General features: G+C 42.4%; 1 protein-coding gene and 1 long non-coding RNA gene across 44 annotated transcripts in view; both read right to left on the bottom strand.

The window, feature by feature from the left end:
- Positions 1–23,091, bottom strand: part of FBRSL1 (fibrosin like 1) — a 502,421-nt gene that overhangs the window by 141,922 nt on the left and 337,408 nt on the right. The gene's annotated exons all lie outside the window — the stretch shown is intronic.
- Positions 15,789–22,176, bottom strand: LOC147649899 (uncharacterized). Its single transcript, XR_015277791.1, has 2 exons — positions 18,226–22,176; positions 15,789–17,958 (listed from the first exon to the last, which is right to left on the bottom strand). It is a non-coding gene; the product is annotated as an uncharacterized LOC147649899 (long non-coding RNA).

Raw genomic sequence — 23,091 nt, 5'->3', positions numbered from 1 at the left:
CTTTAATTAATTTACCCTTCTGTGGCTATCCAAAAAGGACGGCAGTTTTGGGGGACAGGAGCAGCAGAGCAGTCAGGTGCAGCTGTGAGTTGCTGTGTTGGAGATAAAGGGTTCCACATTCGTGCTCTGCTGTTGAAGTCATCCCTGGCCCCCAAACTGTGATGTGCCCTATCCCCATTACTGGAAATGGCTGTGCAAATTGCTGATGAAAAAGAGGAAAAAAATTACCTCCATCTCTTTAGTGGGTGCTGAAAGCTCCAATTTATCTCCTACCGATCGACCTAAAACACCAGTTCACCCTAAAAGCACTGATGTACTTTCAATGCACAACCCTGCAGCCCGCTGCAAACCTCATGGCAGTAATAAAAAGAATTGCCTTGATCATCAGTAGTCAGGTCAGACAGTTCTGGGGTTCCAAACTCTATAATTTGGGCCTGGTGTGCAGGCTAGGTAAAGGACTTGGTTTTACAGCAAAGTAAATTAAAGACTAACCAAATCTGTCAGAGTAACTTTTTTTTTACTCTTACCCTTCTGGTAACTTTTGCTTCTAAGAACTATTACTGTATGAAGAGTTATTCACATACACGCTGCCTTGACATTTGCACTTTTTTATATAAACATTTTTACAATATTCCATTACCACAGAACACACCAGCTAATAGCCAAATCCCTAAAGCTGCTAACAATCAAATCTGGCTCAGAGTCGCCTCTGAATAACTTCCATTTCTTCAATGCTTTTGCACAGCAGGATTGCTAATAAACAATTGGGCAGTAAAACTACAAGTCAGCCAGCACTGCCTCTGTCTTCTCCAGTTCAGGGAATTGCTCTAATACAATGTGGAAATATATCCTGTGACCAAGAAGCCTCTGGGAATTCTTACATTTCAGGTTGGATTGTCTTCATTTGGGTTATTTTGGGATATCCACAAAAATGAGTCCCAATTCCCTTTCCCTTGCTCTCTACCCCCCACAGTCATACACTCCACCAAGCAAAACATTCTAGCTACTTAAAATGTGGTCAGGGAATAAACTATTTCAAGGAAAAAAAAACCAGTCTCATCTTAAATGGTTTCCATCCAATCAAACAATTTAGCCCAGAGGCTAAAATGATTTAGCCCTTACACAAGTCTCACACAATAGCGTTTGCATAACTTACTCGAGCTTTCTCTGCCCCATGGAGAGTTCCCAGCCCCCTGAGAAGACACAAAGGTAACTGTGCATTTCATCCAAGGCTAGTTTCCATTCTATTTAGGACTCACCTAAACTGAAGGTCTGGTATGTTACCCATGTACAGCAAAATGTGTTCCACAGGCCCATCAACCACCCCATCCTCTGTGGTGCAGCCCCAGTTGCATTTTCCAGCAATGGGGCCAACGAAAAGCAGGAGCAAGAGCTTCCAAACAAAGCAGGGGGCTAAACAGCAGGTGTATCTTCATGCAGAAACCCTGACTACAGCAGCACGGGTCAACCACATCACTACAGAAGGTTCCAAAATTCACATTTTAGGCTTTCATGCTTGTTTCAGCCTTGCAGTGTACTTTATTTTTATTGCTTATTATTGCTAAGTCAGTGTAACCAACATGTAGCCTTTACAGATAATGTTCTTATGGTGAGTCTCAAAACTAGTTTTAAGGTTATTAGTGATCCTTTCCTCCTCACTATTTTTAAGGGTTTGTGAGGTAGATTTGAGATTTCAGCTGTAGGCAGAAATATGGTGCAAACTTATCCTAGAATTTTTCCCCTTGATCCTATTAAAAATATATTTGTTTTATTGTAATGGCAAAAGAAATTTCACAGTGAAAAAGGTAAGAAATGGATTAGGGGTATTTTCAAGTCATTCATTTTCACTCAAAAAAATAATAAATCGAAACCACATTTTATTCCTAGGAAACAAGGCTTTGCTCTTGTCATTAAAAAATCTCAGCACTTCAAATCCATGGGACGTGCAAAAAAAGGAAGGTAAATAAGTAGAGAGGCTCTGGAGTTCTAAACAGAAGAGCTGGGCTCAGAATCTTACAGCCAGCCATTTGCTGTCTTGGGGTTATATAGTTCGAATTCCGCATTTACAGGCATCAGCAGGAGTTTTGCCAATGACTTAACTGACTTTTATGCTATAAAGCTAGAATGATCCATTTTGATTAACTGCTCTGACCTCCTGCACAACACAGGCTTACAGCACAGGGCCAAGATTTCATCCCAAATCTGGACAGAAGAGAGATGCACAACATATGAGTCAGCAGGACAAGCACAACAATTTTAATTTTAAAATGCCAGATCGTGCTGGCAGGGGAAAACAGGGTGGATGATGGACAGTTCTGGATACTGAGAGGTTTCTTGAAATATTGGGAGATACTTGGCTGTGTCAAGCAAGCTGACTGAGCTAGCTTTCATCTCTTGTTTTTAATTATCTCTACTCTTTCAGAATTTCCTTGTTGTGCTAAAAGTTGTCCTGGTGCAAGCCTCCTCCCCAGATCTAATCTCTTTGCTTGAGGCAACTGGGGCAGGGTTATTTTGACACGCAAACGAAGAGGACATATGTTGCATGCAAATGAGAGGGCCACAGCTCAGAGCAGACAGATTTATTTTTTTTTTTTCCCCCTGCCCCAGGCACTTCTGTTGTTGCTTAACAGGATTTCCTGGGGATCTAGATCAACACTTTCACAACAGGGTCTCTAAAGTCTGGCTCCCCAGCCAGCCATGCAAGGGCAGCCTGGGGAGGGGGTCAGGCCCCGGGTGCTGGGCAGAGACAGCTCCTGCCAAGGACAGGGTGCTGCTGCAAAGGCTCAGCCCCACTGAGCACTGAGTTCACCTTGAACCAGGCTGATTTCAGACACTTGCCTGGGGAAAAGCTGGCCTGAGGCCACCAGCCTGGCCAGCCTCACTCGTGGTTTGTTGTTCTCAGGTATCAACATTGGAAAATTGGCTACTGTGCACTGGCAGTAACTTCTCAATGTTATTTAATACATGTTATTGTATTCACATTGTAAAGGGCCCACACCCTGTTCTGATTCAAGACCTAGATACAGAGTCATTATGGTGCTATAAACACCACTTTTAAAAGCCTGACTATGTATTGACACAGTTTTTAGTATGTGCAGAACAGACTCTCAAAACCACTCTCAAACATTGTGATGACATTTTACACTGGGCTCATGTGTCCCCAGGTTGGCATTAAATGAAATAGGACCATGAAACCTATGAAACAGCAAGATCTGTGCAAAATAATCCAGCTTCAGAGATAAGAAATCAAGGCACCTTGGAGAGGAGGCCAGCTTCTGTGCTTGATCCATCATTTTTGCTTGCCAAGTTTGTAACAGACATCCAAGGGTGAATGTCACTGGGGAAACGTTTGAGAACTTGCTTTTTGCTACTAAGAAAGGTGCTTAAATTTCAAAATGCCAAAATGGTAGGCTGCCCATACCGAGACAAAAGTACTGAATACATGAATATTAAAAAGAAAAAAAAAAAAAATAGAAGAAGATAGTCTCAAAACACTTGGCACAAATCACACCATTCATTGCAAGGAATCACTTCTGGCCAAGCTATCCCCATGGGCTTCGAGGGCTGTCAGCAAACAGCACAACCAGAATGAACTTGCAGGTCCCTCCCTCTGGTGGGTCTGCTCCAGCCGGGATGGGACTGCTGGCTGCTGGGGATGGGGGCTGGCTCTTTCAGGATTAACTAATTATATCAAAATACTTGTCCACCACCCCCAATAAGGCAGATTTGGAACAGAAGCAAAGGAAGAAAGTCTTACAGATGGTACTGCCACTCGGCAGCTTACAACAAGGCTTGGGTGCCCTCCTGACCTTTGCTGACTCTCCCCTGAGAGCAGCCCCACAGGCACAGGCAAGAACGAGTCAGATGGGGTCAACAGATGGCTGGGAATATGGTGCACATTAACACACATTCTTCATGAGCCTGTCTCTGGCCCAGGAATAAGCAGGAGAGGGATTTGGCCCCAGAGCATTCAGCAAAGCCATGGTCAATACTGCACTGAAACCTCTACTGGCATCCATGAGGTAGACAAGCGCTTGCTGCCAGAGTTAAATATTTCATTCTTAATACACTATGGCATTGCTTTTGTGGTTTTGAGAAAGGCACGTTAAATTCTCTTAAAATGTGCTAGGAAAACCCCTGATGCATGATTTGTGTACAAATGGATGCTGCAGCGTTGTGCATGTCAAACTGTGCATATGGGTAACTTGATAATTATATAATTTGCCTTGACGCCTCTCTAAAAAGACATCATTGTCCCTCTAATTTTGATTCCTTGTAAATAATCAATCAATTAGCTAATCTGCTCAAACGCTCCCCCCACCCTTTTATGTTTTCAATTAAAAGTGTGAAAGGCAAGTGCAGACAGATTTACACGAGTTCCAGAAGCAAGAGGTGGTAATGGGTATTTTTTCACTGATCTTATCAGGTGCCCTTTAAGTACACTTGGGGTTTCTTGTGATCTTGGCTGCCAAGCAGCTCTAAGCATTCATTTTTTTCCTGGTGGAAGACTTGTCTTTATGAGGCTGTCTTCTGGGAAACTCCATATATAGAATATCCAGCAAACTACTTAGGAAATGGTATTTTCCTTTCAAAAGCCTACCTGTGTTTTCCTGAAACTCTTAGAATGTGCAAACTGATACTTCTGAGAGTATTCTGACTCGGCAGGAATTAGGCAACTTTTGTAGAGATAGCAAAAGGCATCTATCTTCCACGGGGCTAAGTCCTGGCCAAATTGCCCGTCCTTGCTTCAAAGTATGTAAGTGTGCAAACTCCTTAGCAAACTATTTGCAAGTGCTTATAATATGACCAAACCAATTTATTTCTCCCTACCTTATTTTTTTTTTTAGGCAGCCAAATCTTTCTATTTGAACTTTCAAAGAAAAGGAAATCAGCTGCAGGCAGACACACGACATGGAAAATTTCAGCTCCAACAGTTAAAGTTTGGCAAAACTACAGGCAATTGTCAACAGCCCTGCAAGGGAAGTGCCAGACAATCCTCACATCGGGCTGGGCTTCCAGCTCCACCTGCAGCCTGGCCAGGAGGGCAGGGACATTGTGTCAGCCCCATGCCCTCTCCCAGGCAGCTCTTTTAAATGAGTCAGGAGCGGTGATTTGTGGTGTGGATTAGTGGATTGCTAATAACGTGGAGGCTGAAGTGTAGAAGGCACAACCTTACAACTGGAGGACTTTATAGCAGGGCAAGATGGACCAGTCACTACTCCAATAACACTTGAAAACTCACCTATTATTCATACTGAGTCTACTTCAGACATTTCAGGTGACACTTGCTGCAATACAATGTTTACATATAATGTTAAATTGTATCTTCAATCAAAAGGAAATGTTAATTCCTCAAACTGTGAAATAACAAGTCAGGATCTTGCCAAGATAAAAATCAAACAAAGAAAATGAATTAGAACAACACAAAACTGAGGAGCAACTGGAAAGGCACAACACTTTTCCCCAAGCCAAAGGCTTACTCATGTGTATTGTATGAAACATTCTTCCAAGAACTAGCCAAATTTTTAAAATTGAACACAATCAAGCTTAATAACTAATTTTATCCTCCTAGAAGAGGCAAGGATATACTTTTCAGCATAAAGCATTAGTGACCACACTTATTTCTGGTTTTCAGATGAGAGGTGGCATTACCCTGTGGACTAAAAATGGCAAAAAGCAGGTATGGCATTCACATCCCTGTGGGGTTATTAATTCCTGGGAGCACTGAGGCAGTGCCACACTCACTTATTTCTGCTACATAACTACCCTAATATCCTTTCTGTGACACAGTCATTGCACTGGAGCTAGAAAGTGCCACGACTACCCTCAGAGCAACAGTCAGACATCTCAGTTATTTCAAGAGAAAATCTAGCTGCAAGGGGGAGGGGGTCTGTACGAATTTTAATGCACCAAGATCTCACCTTTGGTATCATTTTCCCCTAATAAAACAGGGATGATCACACTTGCATATCTGTTAGAGTGGGACAAGGACAAGTTAATGTGCGTTCCGCATTCTGAATGTGGAGCATAATAAGTGCATGAATTATTTATGTGTATAAATTTAAACTCTTTGATTGAAATGTAAGACTGGTTGATTAGAAATAAACTTCCTTCATCTTTGATACCTAGATGCTCTGCCACAGGAGCTTTAAACACTGTGGGCTCCCTGGTTGCATGTTCCCCTCTCCTCTTCAGTGCCAGCACTGGAATTCATGAAATAACACAGCAATCCAGAGCTGTCCCAGATGAAGAGAAGCCAAACCCAAACCTCCAACTTTTCAGCTAGCTGAGTTTCCTGGAGCAGCTCTCTCCCAAACACAGAATGGTGGTAGTGCCAGAGGGAACACGTGGCTGTGACTCAGGGGCCATCAGCTGCCATCAAACCAAGTTAAACGCCAGTCACTAGCACATCCACCTCCTCCTAGAAATGCTTTTTTTTCCCTGAAAACATCACTCTTTATCTCTAGTTATCTCTCCCAGTAGTACAGTAGCTTAACAGAGGCCCATCAGTGATCTCCTGCACTTAATGTTTAAACCACCTCATTTAATAATCTGAAGAAAGAACAAAGTCCCAGACAATTAAGTGACACAGTGATTTGTTATCAGGGGCTCTCAAAGGTAGAGCTGCAAGAATAAGGAATATGTATTGAGAAAGCAAAGTCACACAACCAACAATACACTCTGTGCAGATAAGGCCTCTCAATTAAATGTGTTCTCTTGCTGATGTGGATTTAAGTCAGAGCTTTCACTGCTCTTTCCTCCAGACACCAGGCAGGTATCAACTGAGATGTAGCTTCCTGCAAGAAAGGCATAACCCCTAATCTGAAAAAGTGACCTCTCATTACCCCTTTGGCAGCAAGTGTTCCTGCAACTTCAGATCCTGTTGATACAATTTATTTCCTCAGTACAGCACTAAAAGCAGTACCTGAGTACTCGCCCCATCCTGCCAGAGCAGTATGCTCAGTGAGGGATTATAAGCAATTTAGTAATTTTTCCTGTTTTAGTTGCAGATGCTGAACAGAGAGCTTGTATATAATATGAAAAGGAGTAAGAGAACATCAATTATTAATGCAGCCTCATGAAGCAATTAATTTGCTGGGTCATTAACTCACCATCTACACAGGAATTCTAAAATCCCACAGGAGAAAAATGCTGGTCTGAGTATGGCTGAAGGCCATACTGTGTGAGGCAGTGTCTCCAAAGCCCAAGGCCAAGAGCTGCAGGAGTTTGTGGTAAGCCTGGCACAATGAACCACATGAATTGTACAACATTTATTCCAGGAGATCTGCATGACCACCTCAGTGGAGATCACCATCCATCACTCCTCTGCTTTGCTTACAACTTTCCTCATTAAGCTCGATGCATATTTAATTCCAGTTCACTCAGTTCATGCTTTACACTAACCAGAAATGCTGTATTGGGTTCATCTTTTGTTTCCAATATACATTTGGCTCACTGTTTTTAAGCAACACAAGTGGCATTTGTGCACCAGCACGCCAGACTGGACTTATAATACATGTTAAGTCTTTTAGCAAAGCTCTACAGCACAGCCAACACCACCCAGAGCTGCTGGTGTCATTGTGACAGCTGAAATATTAACTCTTAAAAATTATTTTTCAAAAAAATTATTGTCATCCCACTTTCCTTGACACAAGGTAAGACCTGCTGTCTTCTTTCTACCTAAGGCAGCTTTCCCTCCCAGCCATTATCAATAATCACCGTTCCAGCAGACTGATGCATATGCTGGCTGGCTTTGCCACATTAAGTCTCTCTCTGCTGGAAGAGGCATTAATTATAAGCAGGCAAGAAGAAACTTCTGCAGCATTGATGGCTGCTCTGCTGGGTGCTTTTCCTTGTACTAAGCTTGTTTTCATTAACTTTCCAAATAAATGATAAAAGGCACAGGCATGGGCAACAGAAAGACAAACCCACAATCAATGGAGTAGCTGGCTGGCTTCCTGTGTGTGTGTGAAGAAGCTTTGTTTAGATCCGTGCAAGCGCACACACACACAGGCTTTCCTGCCGAGCAGTTTAACTAATCCAACCAGGAATATAAAATATTAGCTCACTAGGAACTCCAGCACTTGGCTACACTCTTGGTGTCGTGGTTCCAAGCTAAAACTAAACTTGCTCGGAGTAGGATGCTTCGTGTTCTGTCTTCAGGCTTGGTAAAAATCAGTCAACAGAGAAGTGAATGTGTTCTGTTCTTACTGGAATGCAATTCTGACAACTCTCAGGATTCTCATATAAAATACTGATGATTGTTATACTGATTATGTTGATTAAAATCATGATTATTAATTGTGTCAATTAATTACCGCATTTTATATACATGTTAGAGTTCAGAGCATGGGCCAGAAAAGAGACTTCCCTCCAAGTGCTGCCCAGACAGAGAGCAAGAATATCTGGCTAAAGTTCTGCTTTAAAAGTTCCAAGGTTAGAAGTTTTAAAGGAGTGCTGTGCTTGAGCAGGAGTCACAGCTTTCACTGGCAACTGCAAACTAATCTTCCAGACCTCACAGATAGGTTAAAGAAGATCTGCTGCACCCATCAGCAGAAACATCCAAAAGAAAATTAAAAAACACACCCCAAATCCAATGTGTTGTTCTAAATAATGATTTTTAAGAAAAATCACATTATTTTCTGGAGCCTGACTCATGATTTTTAGACACTTGGGGTTTGCCAAACTGCTGGTATAAATCTGGAATCGCTCCACTGACGCCACTGAAACTGCCCCAATGTAAAAATGGCATCACGGAGAACAGAAACAGGCTGAGAGAATTGGACAGCTGTGACCACTAACACAGGCTGCACATTAGGAAAGATCAAAGACTAATTTTTACAAAACATTTTGGCTTGTTTTTTATTTTACTGAATTAGGGTAAAACATGGCTCACATTTGCTCTCAGTAGCTTGACAGGCTAAAAATTCTTCCCTGACTTTTGGACACAGCATAATACCAATGGGTATTTAGCCAGCAATTTTTCTGAGAGGTATTTTTATCTCCTGTTAAGAGGCTTCAATCACTTGAAATACAAGATTATCTTTCCTCCCAACTGCATGACTGTGGTGAGGATGCCAGATAAACACAACCTTCTGGTCCTAAGCCCCATCCTGCTCCTGGACTTCATTACTCAGAAACATCCCCATCCTCTTGGCAAGGGGAACAGAGACCAACGATAATGCCTCTAAAGGTTAAACACATGAACCTTTCGTCGTGTTGAAAAAAGGGGAGGGAAAAAGAGCACAGGCATTGGAGAGCACTTACAAATCAGGGCAACTGTCTGCTCAGCAGAAACAGAGGGCAAAGGGTGGGTGCACCATTATCTGGCAGGGAATGTGCTCCCAGAACCACTGTCCTCACCCGTCTGCAGAGAAAACAATTGTCATCCTCAGAACCCCTCGGAGCTGGCAGGCACAGACTCCGTATCAGGAAATGCTGGATCTTGGCAGCAGGCGTGTTACTGATAGGAATGATAAACCAGCAGGGTTATATGAACATGTCTATCTCCAAGGCCAGAAGAAAAAGAAAGCTAAAATCTCCAAGGCCTTTTTGAGGGAATAATCATAAAAGGTACAGACTGCATTTCCCGTTTTTTTTGAATCATGATTAAATCTGTTTCTAGCATTACACCTTTAAGAAAGATCAAAGGGAGGCAGTGAGGGAAGGAGGTGCACACAGACTTCCACTAATTGAAGCAAGCTGAAGCCTCCAGCACCTTCTGGGTTTTCCAAAGTTTCCCCCTCTTTCTCAGCATTTCCTCTGCCCTCCCCTGTGGCCTCCCTGCCCCAGCCTCTGCAAAAGCATCCAGATGACTGACACAACAGAGATGCCTTTTGTAGCTGCCAGTACAGGATAGCTTTTATAACTGGGTGCAGGAGCAGGAATAAAACCATCCCAAATCTCACTGTAATCACTGGCAGAAACTCACTGCAGTCCTACCATTGTTTCACTTCCATAACTGTCTTAAAGAAAGGACATCCAGGTTTAGAAACTCTCAACAATAACATGTGTATTAATGCCAATAACACTGAAACACTGCATGCAACTCGTCCCAGTAACAAAACCTATCAAAGCAAAGCTGTACTGGGAAAAAACTAGTTTCTCAGCGTAACTGTATGTGCAGCAGGAGTTTTTGGCAACCTCCTCCTACCCCAGACCAACCTAATTAAGCTGCAGTGTAAAGATAACCATGGCATCCCAAGTGGGGCTTTGTAATAACCTGACTCTGACTCAAGCGTGATAACGCCGAGAGCATTGTGGATTCTGCACTGAGCCAAAGAAATGCTCTTGCATACCCCTATCCTTACCATTTACCCTCTCCAGTGTCTCTGCTTCCTTCTCTCATCCATCTCTGCCTTGGTTTAAGCTCTTGGAGAGCTCCTGGGAGGTGCTGGCTTCACAGGAGAGGCTGTGAGCCAGGGTCTGCACCTCTATGGAGGCTACAGCTCCATCCACTCATCCCACGGCCCTTGTGCATGAGCAAGGAAGAGAGCTGATTGTAAATGCCTCCAAGGGTCAAGTGCAACTTCGCCTTTGATGCTTAATAAAGTTTTGAAATCCAAACCACCATGTAAATGTTGTTCTTATTATCAGGTAGGTGTGCTCTGGTTTTCTTCCAAGGGAGCTCAGCTGCTGAAAGTGACTGGTGCTACAAGAAGGTCTTGGATGTTCAACATTCAACTTTGCAGGGAGTAGACTGACATAAGAGCTTGGCACACAGCAATGAAAGAGGATGCAATCTGATTTGGCAAATTAGCCCCTGGGATGATGCAGTTGCCATATGTACCTAGGTGCCAAATTTCAAATGGAGCAGAGTGACCTGACCCTGACCTTTAGCTCAGAGCGCTAAATTCCCTCTCCAGGGAGCCTCTCTAGCCTGAAGCATGTTTCAAAGCTGTGAAGAGAAAAAATGTATTCACCTGGGGGATATTTACAGCAGAACATTTGTTTTCACTTATGCTGAAATCTAAGGAGAGTTTTGGTAGAGTCCCTGCATGTCATTCATTCCATCAACAGGTTCTGCAGCTCTTCTTATGCAGGTGTCTGGAGCCTGTGCAAATCTCTCTGGCTGACCACAAGTATCTGATGAAATCTCTGTTCTAGACAATAATTTGCTCAATTTGGGGTTTTTCAACAAGAAGTAAACATCACCTTCTTTTTCCCTCTTTACTAAAGACACCGCAGGACACGATAAGGAGGCTACCAGCTACAAAAAGTCACCACTCTTAATAAATACACTCAAGAAGTTTACAAGAAGGATTGTAAATAACTTAACCCACACTTTAGAGAAGCTAAATGTTTCATTTAGCTTGGGTTTTTTCTTTTAATCACGGCTCTGCACGCTAGTAGTTAACTTGCTAATTAAAAACAATTGCCTAATGGGTCATCAGGCAGCAAGTAAGACAGGTTAGAAGGAGGAATTAGTTAACACTCAGAGCTTTCTGAGCATCAGACTAGTGCTATGATACCCAAAATACAGGTACAGTAAAGAAAGACAAAGAAAGGCAAAGCAAGGTCTAAATACAAGGCAGACTAGTTAAAATAATTATACAACTCAAAACAACTTTAGACCTTTACAGATCAGTTCAGTAAAGAAATGTCACAAAAGGCATCCTCCATGTGGACATGCTTTCACTTGGCTTTCAGCTTTTTCATTTTAGTTGACTTGCATTAGTTGACTTGCATACTTGAGTAACCTGGTATGGACACAAAGCCAGAGGCCATCTCAAACCTGTCTGCTTTTCTGGAAAGCAGTGTCAGTTCTGGAAACAACTGCCTTGCTTTTTGCCAATCCACTCAAATATTGATGGTTTGAAAACTTACCCTTTCAGACTCAGGTTGGCATGAAAGAGACTGTGGAAGTATTCAGAGAAAAGCTGAGAAGAGCTGTGTGCAGCATTATGGGCCATGCAGTAACTTTGGGAAAGGCAGCAGTACAGATGAACCAGGCTTCCATCTAGTCAGCTAGCAGAGATACATCTTTATTTCAAGGAACTGAGTCACTTCTGAAATGCACCATTTGTTTAAATTACAGGAAATAAAGGTTTACAATCAGGGACAAGCTTGGCAAACCTTTTTACGAAAAAACAATGGTTTGTACCATCTGCAGAAACTGATCTCTGGAAGGCTGATGCGTCCCTAAAAGCAGCAGCAAAAGGCAAGAGAAGACTTTGCTAAACTTGTGTTCCTATCCAAGTTTCATATAGAGAACATCTGTTTGCACCCAACAACATATACAGGCATTTGATGAACACTTTCTTGCTTCTCACTTCAGGATGGCTCTTTGGCTCACACAAAATGTAACACTGCTTTTTATATAGTCTCACTTATTTCAAGTGCCATAAAACTGGGCATGAAAAAAAGCAAATGTTTAAAGATGCAAAGTAAAGCATTTTAAAAAATCTGGGGAAAAAAATACTTTGGGTTGTCCATGCAATCTTCGTTTAGCTCCCCTTTGCACACATGCTTTAGTTGTGCTTTGTTTTCAAAATCTGGCTCCCACATTTCCTCAGCAATCCCTTGACAAGCTCTGGTTCCCCAACAGCACATCAGGCCCACACCTCCACCCTGCAGCACCTGTCATCTTCTTCCACACTGCTGGATGCCAGCAGGAAAAGCTGTAAGTGTAAACGGATGTGCTTTTGCCATCTACCATATTCTCTGCTCCAGAACTTTGCTGGCAGCCAGGAGAACTAAGTGGAAGATCTCACTCTGCTGAAGTGTTTCAGCTGAAATTCAACCAAATAACTCAGTCTGAAGAAGACTCTCAATAAGGAAATTCACAATGCCCAAGTCTGGGCAATGTGTAAGCATGTAAAGGTAGGGCTTCATGGTATAAATTTCAGGATAACATTGACATCTGGCTTTCCTTCCTGTCCTGTTTACAGGAGGGTGGAAAAGACATCTATGTTCTCTGATTTTGAGAAGAATGAGGAGAACACATCTCCAAAGCTATTCCAAAATATACAAGGATAATTTGTGTATCCAGGATGACAGCAAAGCTTACCAGTGAGAAACTTCTAGCAGAGAATGAAGTCAGCTGCACATGACAGAGACAAATGATGTTTCAAGGAAAAAAATTGTGCAGAGATTGGACAAGATTTTCCATGCTCATTTTGCCTTTAGAAAATAACCCTGAACTTTAGACTTACAAGAACTCACTGAGAGACAAGCATCTTTTACCTTGCCTTGGCAGCTTCAGAAGAATGCTAGGAATAAATCAAAGGAACAAACAAAATAGTCATAAAAACCACTTGCTGTATGACACAGACTAGAGCAGAGGATGTACTCAGACAGTGATTCATGAGCAATGCTCCTGAAACTGCTATTGTGTCATTTCCCAACACCTCCCAGTTCCTACCAGGAGGCTAAAGCAGCAATTAAAGAAATGGGAGTGCTCTGCAAGCCTTCCTTGTCTGTAACAGGCCCACATCCAGCTATTTATTAGGTAATCCAATTACTGTGATGTGACCCTCCTTCATGCATAAATGTCTGGTCAGACTACAGGACAGCCTATCAACCCGGGTGTTTTCCTTAGGATGCAAGCTTCTGTTCCTCTAACAACAGAGGTTATTACAAAGCACAGCTACTGCACAAAACATTGCACCTCTGCTGCATCTCCTCTCATCGCTTTGCAGTCATCTGGAGAGCACCTACATGCCCAACCACAGTGGGAACAGCCTGAGACCAGTCTCCTGCACCCACCTCTTGGACCAGAGCATCTCCTCGCACCTGGGAGGAGCTTCCCACTAACACCTACAGACCTGCCTCATTATCCTCCTCCAAACTTTCTTTAGTGGCAGTTAGACAGCAGTTAGGTCTCCCAGGTCTGACAAAGCCACTCCTCACCTTGTTGGCTTATGTGACATCTTTAGAGCCCATGCACACTCTCTCCTGCCTTCTCCCTGCTACATGAGCCACCTGTAAGGAGGACAGACTTTTGGTGATCTAAGTATCCTAGTGAGGATCTGGTCCTTGCCTGGAGCTCCTGGGAGCTTTGATACAACACACAGGTCATTTCCAACATCACCACCAGAGCTATCTTTGGAAATCAGTGACAAAGCGGCGAGACTGACTATCACAGCCCAGGAAAATCACACTGAAGAACTTGGATTCCTGGATAGTGTGTGAGACAAGGCCCTGTTTATACTCCATTTGAGACAGGCTTTTTCAAGGGATGCAGGGCTTTTGCTTGGAAATAAGCCAAGGGAGGACCTTGGGCTGTATCCATTGACCTCTGATGACAGAGATTAGATAACAAGTGAATGGAAGTACTTTCAGCAGTGGTGGTGTGTGCTGAGAGACGTAATGAAGAGCATGTATCATGGCAATACTCAGCATATGTAATTCCCTGGAGAGATTACCCAGTGAGAAAAAAAAGCTTTGGTATGTCCCTGTTTGTTACACTGATTTTCCTGACTTTCCTGAAGGAGAGAACACATTCCAGCTCACTCCTGCTCTAAAAAATACTACAGCCTCTGCTAACTTCAGAAGAAAAGTGCAGCTCTTGATGCTCAAGGGTCACTTCAAGACACCCTTTATTTCCTTTGATTTGATGTTTTCACACTATGCTTTAACGTGAAATATCTGATAAAGAACCAAAAGTTAAGGCACAGGAGAGGAAGATGTACAGGTGGAAGAGCAGGTACAAACCTCAGGCCAAGTGAAAATGACAGATAAAACCAGTAAGGGAGTTTTTAAACAGAATGGATTACAGCATCCTGTCCAGAGGTCTGTCAGGGAGGGCTCACAAGCAACATCCAAGCCACAACCACACGTAGAGTCTAAAGCTCCTCTCCCTGCTCTGAGTCTTCTTCACCCTATGCAGGCAGAGGCAGAGGCAGCTGCTATGAGGAACAAGGAATGTCTCTTCCCTGTGTGAAGCTTTACTGAGCCCTGGAAACATCAGAGAGGCCTCCGTGCAGCAGCTGATGTGGACAGGAATCCCAGTAATCAAATCACGGCGGTGGCTTCAATGCCATTCCCCCACCACTGTACGAAAGGCCACCGGCAAGGATTACCCAGGACAATTTAATTATGTGTGAAAACAGCTGCAAAGCTTTATGGGGTTTTAGGGTTGTTGTTCTTTGGATAGGAGGGGGGAAAGGAAAAGGAATCAGACATGGAGCGAGCTGGCTGGGAATGACCTGTGATAGCAGGGAAACACCCCGTCACACACACCAGCAAAAGATTAAGGACTGATATATACAAAGCCAGTTTTTCTCAAAGGGTCTGCTTTTTCATGACTTGTCACCTGGAACGGGGTCAGTGTGACCTGCTGTACCCCACATCCCCAGTGCCACAAGGGATGACTGCTCATTTCCTGCACACACCTTCATCCAGGGAAAAGCCAGCTTTGGCACTGTGTTCACCTGTGCACCCATGTTAAAAGACCATGATGGCCTAAGGGCCAGTGAGGTGCATTCTTGATGATACTAGCTGAAATCTTGGTCATTCTTAAATGAAACAGGATTTTATTGCTGCCTTTGAACAGGCCAGAGATCCACCCATCAGAAAACAGTGTCTGGAGAACAGAAGGTAACAAAGTCCAAGGGAAAACTAACTACACATTGTCTTTTAGACCACCTTTTCCCTCCCTGATTCCATTAAAAGGTTCCCGTGCCTTGTAAAATATCTGTAGAGGAAAACAAACCACCACAGAAAATACTTCACTGGGTATTACTTTCCTCAGGCATGATGAGAGCTCATCAATGCAGTCTGTAAGCTGTTTGATTTAAGGACTCCATCAAACATGTCTCACACAAAAAATTACAATACATGTGGTATTTGTTTGTTTTTGTTTTTATTTCAATTTTATTTCTGGATTCTACTTTGCTCTGTAAGTTATTTTTCTTGCATGACAAGAAACATCCAGTTATTCATGCACTGCCTTTTTTGTTTTAAGTTTTGACATTTCGCCCAAATTTAAGACAACAAGATGCTTCCTAGAGCTTCTCCTAGCTTCAACAAGGTCTCCTATACTTCTGGCTTTTAAAAGGTAGTACATACTAAACCTAACACACACAAAACCAAGGCACACAGTCGGTGACATCAGCCACAATTTCCGTTCCACATGCGTGTATGTTCTCTGTCTCGGCACAATGGTGCTTCCAACCTGAAAACAATGCATTCAAGGAAAGAAATATGGGTTTGTGTGATGGGATTTCCAATGGAGCCTCAAGGACTTTGGTATCCCCAGACTATAAAGAAAGCCCAGAGAACAGAATGCTTAACATCTCCAGCCTCCTTTGAATTCCCAGCCTTACTGAATGAAGAATAAAGAAAGCAGGAATCCACTAATTAAAGAGAAATGGGGCTTATTTGTCTTGGTTTCTGAAGTCACAGTTCTCCACTTCTGAAAACACAAGTTTCTCACCAGTTCTTTTCTTCCCTAGGGCTGTGACCTAAGCAGCTTAAATGATACACAGATTTTGGTTGAAATCTGCTCCTTATTTACTGGACTTCAAATGTGCAAGCAATTACTGAATGGGTCTCGTTTATTGAATAAAAGTATTTAGGCATTATGTTTACAAAGGCCTAGAAACATTAAAATCTAGTGAAAAACAATTACTTTTACAGAATACATCTGCAAGCAATATGAAGTCATTTTGTTTTTGTAAATTTCTCCGTAATAGACTTATTGTTGATGTGGAAAATGTTCACATTGCAGCAGTGAATAATTTTGAAATGCCAAACTTAATAAAGGAGAAATTATTGCAAATAATATCACAGCCCTTAAAGAAGGGAAAAAAAAAAAAAAAAAAGAAAAAGCCAAAATACCAGCGGTTTCCTGACTAGTCAATCCTCTTCAGATTGGCAGAACCTCTTCAGACTAATCAGGAAGAGTTAGACAAATAGTTACTTTATTATGGAGGCTGTCAAATAAATCAGAATCTGGCAAGCAACTGTTTTTGAGCCCTGCAGCCGGCCTGGCTTCTTTTCCTGTAAACCCAAGGCAGTTAGAACAGAGCCACGGATGTGTGTGTTTGCTGCAGAGCAACGTGTAGGCTTCAGGCCTCTAAACAAAACTTCTTCCAAATCTGGGCCAGCATTTTTCTTGGCTTCCTCAGGTTTTGTTGTGGAACAGGGCTGAGAGAAGAAATGTTTTCTAACCAATTAATTCAAGTCACTGCTGTTATTTTTAATGGAGAGCTCTGAAGCTCAGCTCACAAAGGGTAATGAGAAAATAATGTTTTAAACAACATCATCAGAGGAATTAGGCCATGGACTTGAACTACATTATCCAGTTCTCGCCGCAGAGTTATTCTGCCCCCCCAATGTTTGCTCTTTACAATGGCACGATGAATGGGAATTTTGCCTAAGGTACAAGCCTGAGACACAGCCACAACTGAAGGTCAGGGAACAGCGAGTTTCAGCACTCAGCCACAAGAAATGGGGCTCTTGTGCCACTACAGCCCCGACTCCAAACACGATCCCAACGCCTGTGGGTTTCCTGTGTTTGGGCATGAGTGAAAAACCAAGATCTGGTTTGAGCAGGGCTCTAGGGCACAGCCTTAATCTGCTGTCTCACAGCATTTCAAGATTTAAACTGATGCAGAGGAGACTTAGGTACATGATTAGCATTGCTCAGTCATTCTGCTGAATAGAGGGAAAAAGAGTAACTACATTATGAGATAATAACATCATCTTTTCTACCTCCATTCAACCCTTTTTGTGTTCTTTATCTGCCTTGGACAACACTAACTTGAAAGAAAACCACGAGGCAGAGGGAAGGCAAAGGGGAGGCAGAGTAGGGAAGGAGAAGAAAGTTTGAAATTATAAAACAGAATGGATTTAATGATCATTGGGGCTTACATGCACTTTACAGGGGCTTTCAAGCACTGCTACTGCACCAAATATATCCACCAGCTGAACAGCCAAGAATTGCAGCTGGAAACTTTGCCCAAGTGAGAATTGTCCTTACTCCTACCTCCTCTACATCCATGGCAATGCAAACTGGCAGCACTGACAAACCAATTCAACACCAGTGATCATACCAACTAAAAAGGTGGGATATAATAACTTTTGAAGCTAATAAGATGGCTTAAAAAGATCCTTTCTTTTTTTTCCACTAGATCACGTTAAAAGCAAGTGGCACAGACAGACTTGCACCTGCCTCCAGATGAAAATGGTAGCTAGTGCAGTGCTAGTCTTAATATGAATTAACTTCTAATACACATCTGCTTTAGTTCTAATTGACTTTACAGTGCTGCTAAAAATAACTGGCAGGCACACTTCTCCCCTTCCCTGTGTCTCAATATGGACTCTCTGTCTCATGGATCCTAAAATGTAACACTTGCTGTAAATACAATCACAAACTGCATAGCATCCTATACACAACATCTGTTAGGTTTTGTGGGGAAGAGCCACAGAGTCCTTGAAGACAGCCTGTCTCATGGAGAAAATCACCAGCAAGAGATTGGCATCTCACAGCCCAGGGCCACAGCACAGGCAGAGCAGAGGAGGTGCCACTGATGCTGTCAGACAAAAACTGAGAGATGGGAAAAGGACAAGAAACTCACGTTTCACAAAAAAAAAAAAAAAGAGACTAAAAATACAAAGATAGAAAGGAGACCTTTTTGGTAGGATATATGCTGTTTCATAGAAACAAGCTCAATAATCACAGTACAAAAAAAATCTTCCTTCAGTTTCACCTTCTGCAGGCAGGGTGAGGTTATTGACAAATTTAAAGGGGGTGAAAATGGCTGCAGTCACTCAGGAACTGGGATCTGAGTGTCCATAATATATAGGGACATGTATAACAGACATTGGTCATTTCAGCCACCTTTCTGGCAATTAATAAAAAGATCAGACACCTTAAAATCTTTGTTGGTTACCAAAGGTTACTCTGTGCTTTTATCCTTGCATGATACCTTAATTGAGGTTTTATATGAATGGGATCCCCTTCAATTTTAGGCTAATGTTCTTTTATATTTATAATATTCAGGATAGCGACACATGCTTGATTACCTTTAAAACACTTATCATGATTCCATTTAAAAATAAATGAATCCCATTTAAAAGTGACTTGTACCCATCTTCTAGTATTTATGGACAAGGACATATGGGGCTGATTTCCCTCATTATTAAGAAGCACGTCTGAGGCTTAAATCATTTAAATTATTCATTGACAGCAATTGGGCTACTCATACAAACTCCTACTTACGTAAGGAGTCCCAGTGATAGACCAGTCAAGTGGATGAAAATGGCTGAACAGATTTTGGGATGCACAGAGCATCATCCATGGACACTGCTGACTTTGATTAGGGTGAGCAGCACTTTTGAAAATGGGGCCCAACCTTCACTAATTAATATAATTTAGCTGAGACATTCAACATGGTTGTTCTGAATGACTTTTTCTTCACAGGTCACCATGACTGAGGTCCTGAGGGCTGATCAGCAGCAGCTGGAGGAACGGGAGTGACTGTGCATCAATTACCTCAACAAAACCCCAGCCTGTTACCAGGCATTTCTAGAGCACTGGGTTACATGGGATTTCCCTTTCTGCTGTGGGCTCACAGTGATCCTGAGAGCAGCCAGACACGAGGTGGACATCTCTGCCCAACCTGGTCTATGAAAGATTTCATGAAGAACAAAGCCAATTCCAAGCAAAAACAGATAATCGTCTTCAAGCAGCAGAGAATGCCCATCTCTAGTGTGAATTTTCCTGTTCCTGCAATACTGAAATTGAAGACAGGAGATGGATAAATCAACTGCATTGCTGGGCTTGGACTCTAACAGTCCAAATAACAAAGGCTGTAAGCATTTAAAATTCCACTATAAAGAGACTTTCCAGCCTATCCCAGACTACTGTGCTCTCTGACCACCTCAGCACTGGAAGACCTTGAGCTAACTGTTAGCGTGTTTCCAATCAGTGGAGTCAGTGAGAGAACAGGAATCATCCTTCGTGGAAAAAAAAAAAAAAGTTATTGTTATTCTTTGCAACATTTTGTTTTTAATTAAAAAGATATGTTTCTTGCTGTCCTCAGAACGAGCCAAAGGAACATTCACAGTCATTTTCAGGTCACATTATGTTGCACATATTGCAGCTGATTTCACAGTTAGGTGGGCAGACTACTATTTTTTGGCACAACTAAGTCATTATCAAGGTAAAAGCAGACAGTGAGCACCATCAATCAAGAGGTTACAGTATATTTTAGGAAAACATGGTCTAGCTCTTGGAAGAAGACACTTTCATATTTCAGCCAGTTCTCTCTTCCCTGCCCAGCCCCAACTCTGAGCCTCAGCATATCCTGGACTTTGTTCCTATATGTGATCCTGATGGTAAAGATTTTGTTTTGTTTCTGTTTCCCCTAAGACAGGCAAAAAGGCTAGTAAGTCTTTAAACTTTCAGTTCTTATGGCTGTTAATATTTCACATTGCCAGCAGGGAAAGGAATTAAAACTGCCAGTAGCTATCCAGATAGATTTTAAAATCCCCTTCCCTCCCCCTTCTCTCTGCCTCCCTCAGCTTCAGAGGATATTTTCCCCGCAAATTGGTTTTAAATTAAGGAAGGTGATGAAGGCAATGTGCCGTCTCAGCATTTTCCCAGGTGCACTTAATCTAATTTCATTAAGGAGATCAGGACAGATGATCGCTACAGTTGAAACATTAAGTCTGTCCATTTTTGTATAAAAAAACCATTAAGTCTGTCAAAGTGTCGGCGGGTGGGCTGTTTATTATTGGAGATGAAGGCACGCTTTGCTTCCCCAATAAACTGTCAGGAGTAGTAAACCACAAATTAAATCAGCTGCTGCCAAAGATTTAGGCAAAGATCTCCAACTAATTTTGACACAGGTGTGGCAAAGGCCAAGGAAAGGCTTGGAAACCTTGGAAACTGAGCCTGTTACATGTGTTTGAGATATTTTCATCTGACCATCGAGTAGTGGAGACTGGGTATGATCACACTGGGTATGATCAAGGCCTGCTGATGCTCCTGACACTCCAGACACAGAGTTGATGGGAGCTGTGCCCCAGAGCACAACCTGCAGAGCTCACCTTAAGCAGACAAGAACTCATAAAAGCTTCATTCAAGCCACTGCTCTGTTTTGAACTTATGCACAGCTCTGCTGAAATGCAGAACCAGATTCCTCAGTCAGTCATACAGGTGTCCAACAAAATAAGAGGAAACTTATCAAAATGCAGAAACTTTGGAAGACAATGAGCCATAAAAGGAATCAAGTGAAGCTTTCAGATACTACAAAACCAAATGTGAGCCATTTGCTAAGGAGAACATTTTCCCTCTCAAGAAAAATGTAGCTGGGTAGAACTTGGTATTAAAGACCATCAGAAAATGTTAATAAAAAGTACGAAGTATTAACTGGAATGACACCACCTTAACAGTGCACACGGAGAAACTAATGAATAATATGAAATCAGAAGTGACATTCTAACTTGAATTTCATGATGAGGGAAAAGTTTCATGTTTGCAGATAATGTGCTTTGGGTATCAAGGGTGGGCAGAGCAGAGGAAGGTTCATTTTCCCACCCCAGGTGCAGCCAGGGCAGGAACAGAGCCCACTTGAGCTGTATCCTTTATTCCTGCCCAGGGGACACACTGTGCCCTTCTGTACTACTTAACCTGGCAAATGATTTTGGAATACAGGAATGAGAAACTCTGCAAGCCAAATGAGGGCCTGCAATTGTGGCTATTGGAGCATGCACCCTCCAGAATTCTCATCTCCTTGGCATCTTTACGGTTAATTATATCATTCGATTTAATTAATTGAATTGCCTAACTCAATTGCCAATTCCTATCACCTGCCTACTCTGTTATGTTCTCCCTGATCACCTTCCAAGGAGTTACTGCCATTGCACAGGTAGCCCTTTGAAGCTCAGGCTACCTCATGAAATTATAATGGTGTTTCTTGATGGGGGCAGACAGCTGCACACAACTGCTCTCTTCTCTGTTGCCTCACATCTTAAAAGTTTCTTCACAAAGTCCCTGATATGATAAGAAAATGTTCCTGGATGGGGAACTGGAACAGGGGGATGTTAAACAGTGGAGAAAGCAGAGAGTCAGGGACATGCTGACTGCCAGCAACAGAACTGGTATTATCCTGTTGTGCCCAAGAGCTCCCCAGAAGATCTCTTCAAGCCTTTTATGAGAGTTAATGATGGATTTTTTTTCAGCAAACTAGAAGGCTCTTCTCATTGTTTGCTCTGAAACTTCTTTTCTACATTTTCAAAAATGAATATGGGCACCACAGACTGTGATGACTCAGCTTGTTATATACCGACTAATGTATTTAAAATTTGAGTTTTTGTCTGGATAACAGAAAACCACAAAATCTCAGTAGGAGGGGAGCACATTGGTGCTGAAGCTTTGACTCCATTTCATTTTTTTAAACTGCGTTCTTGCTTTATTTAAATATAAAGGTCAAAAGGGGCTATTATTACTAATAATATTTACCAGAGCTATAGCTGAGAAGCACAACTTGGAAGGCTCCTCTCCCTCTGGAAGGACTTGCAGGGCTTAACTCAACTGCCCCAAGTCTCAGTGGGAATCTTTGTGTCTGCTCCATGCACATGGTGGGTGGAGCGATGGAAGCCCAGGGCATGCCAAGTCTCTTCCCCATCTGGCATTTCCCAAAGAGCAACTGAGTGAACTGGGTAAGCAGTGGGCTTAGAGGATGCTATTTTTCTGGTAAATCTATTCATGAAGAACGATGAAATAAATTCACTGAGTGGTGTATTTTTTTTTGTCTTCCCGTACTGGCACAACATTGCATTTGCCTGTTTATAGCACCCAAATCTTTCAAGGGCTACAAGGTTATTTTAAATTCAATATTTTGATATTGTTTAAAAAGCAGATCTGTTTTTAATAACAACATGCAGATTGTAAAACAGAGGCTTTCTTCCATTAGGAGAACTAACAGCTCTCTACCCAGTTATTACTACATAGGAGAGAGCTTTCTCACTAGTTCTCACTCTGTATCACTGGGGTTTCTGTCTGCAAGAAATAAACCTTAGCAGAAGCACTGATTCTGTGCATGCATCTGCATGCACATGCAGATATGCAACACTACTGCATGATGCTAAGCCTGCAGCAGAGCCCAGCCACACACTTCCACAAAGACATTCAGCACT

Source organism: Cyanistes caeruleus, chromosome 18, assembly GCF_971803275.1.
Source record: "Cyanistes caeruleus chromosome 18, bCyaCae1.hap1.1, whole genome shotgun sequence".
Classification (NCBI taxonomy): domain Eukaryota; kingdom Metazoa; phylum Chordata; class Aves; order Passeriformes; family Paridae; genus Cyanistes; species Cyanistes caeruleus.
This window is presented reverse-complemented; position numbering and strand designations above follow the sequence as displayed.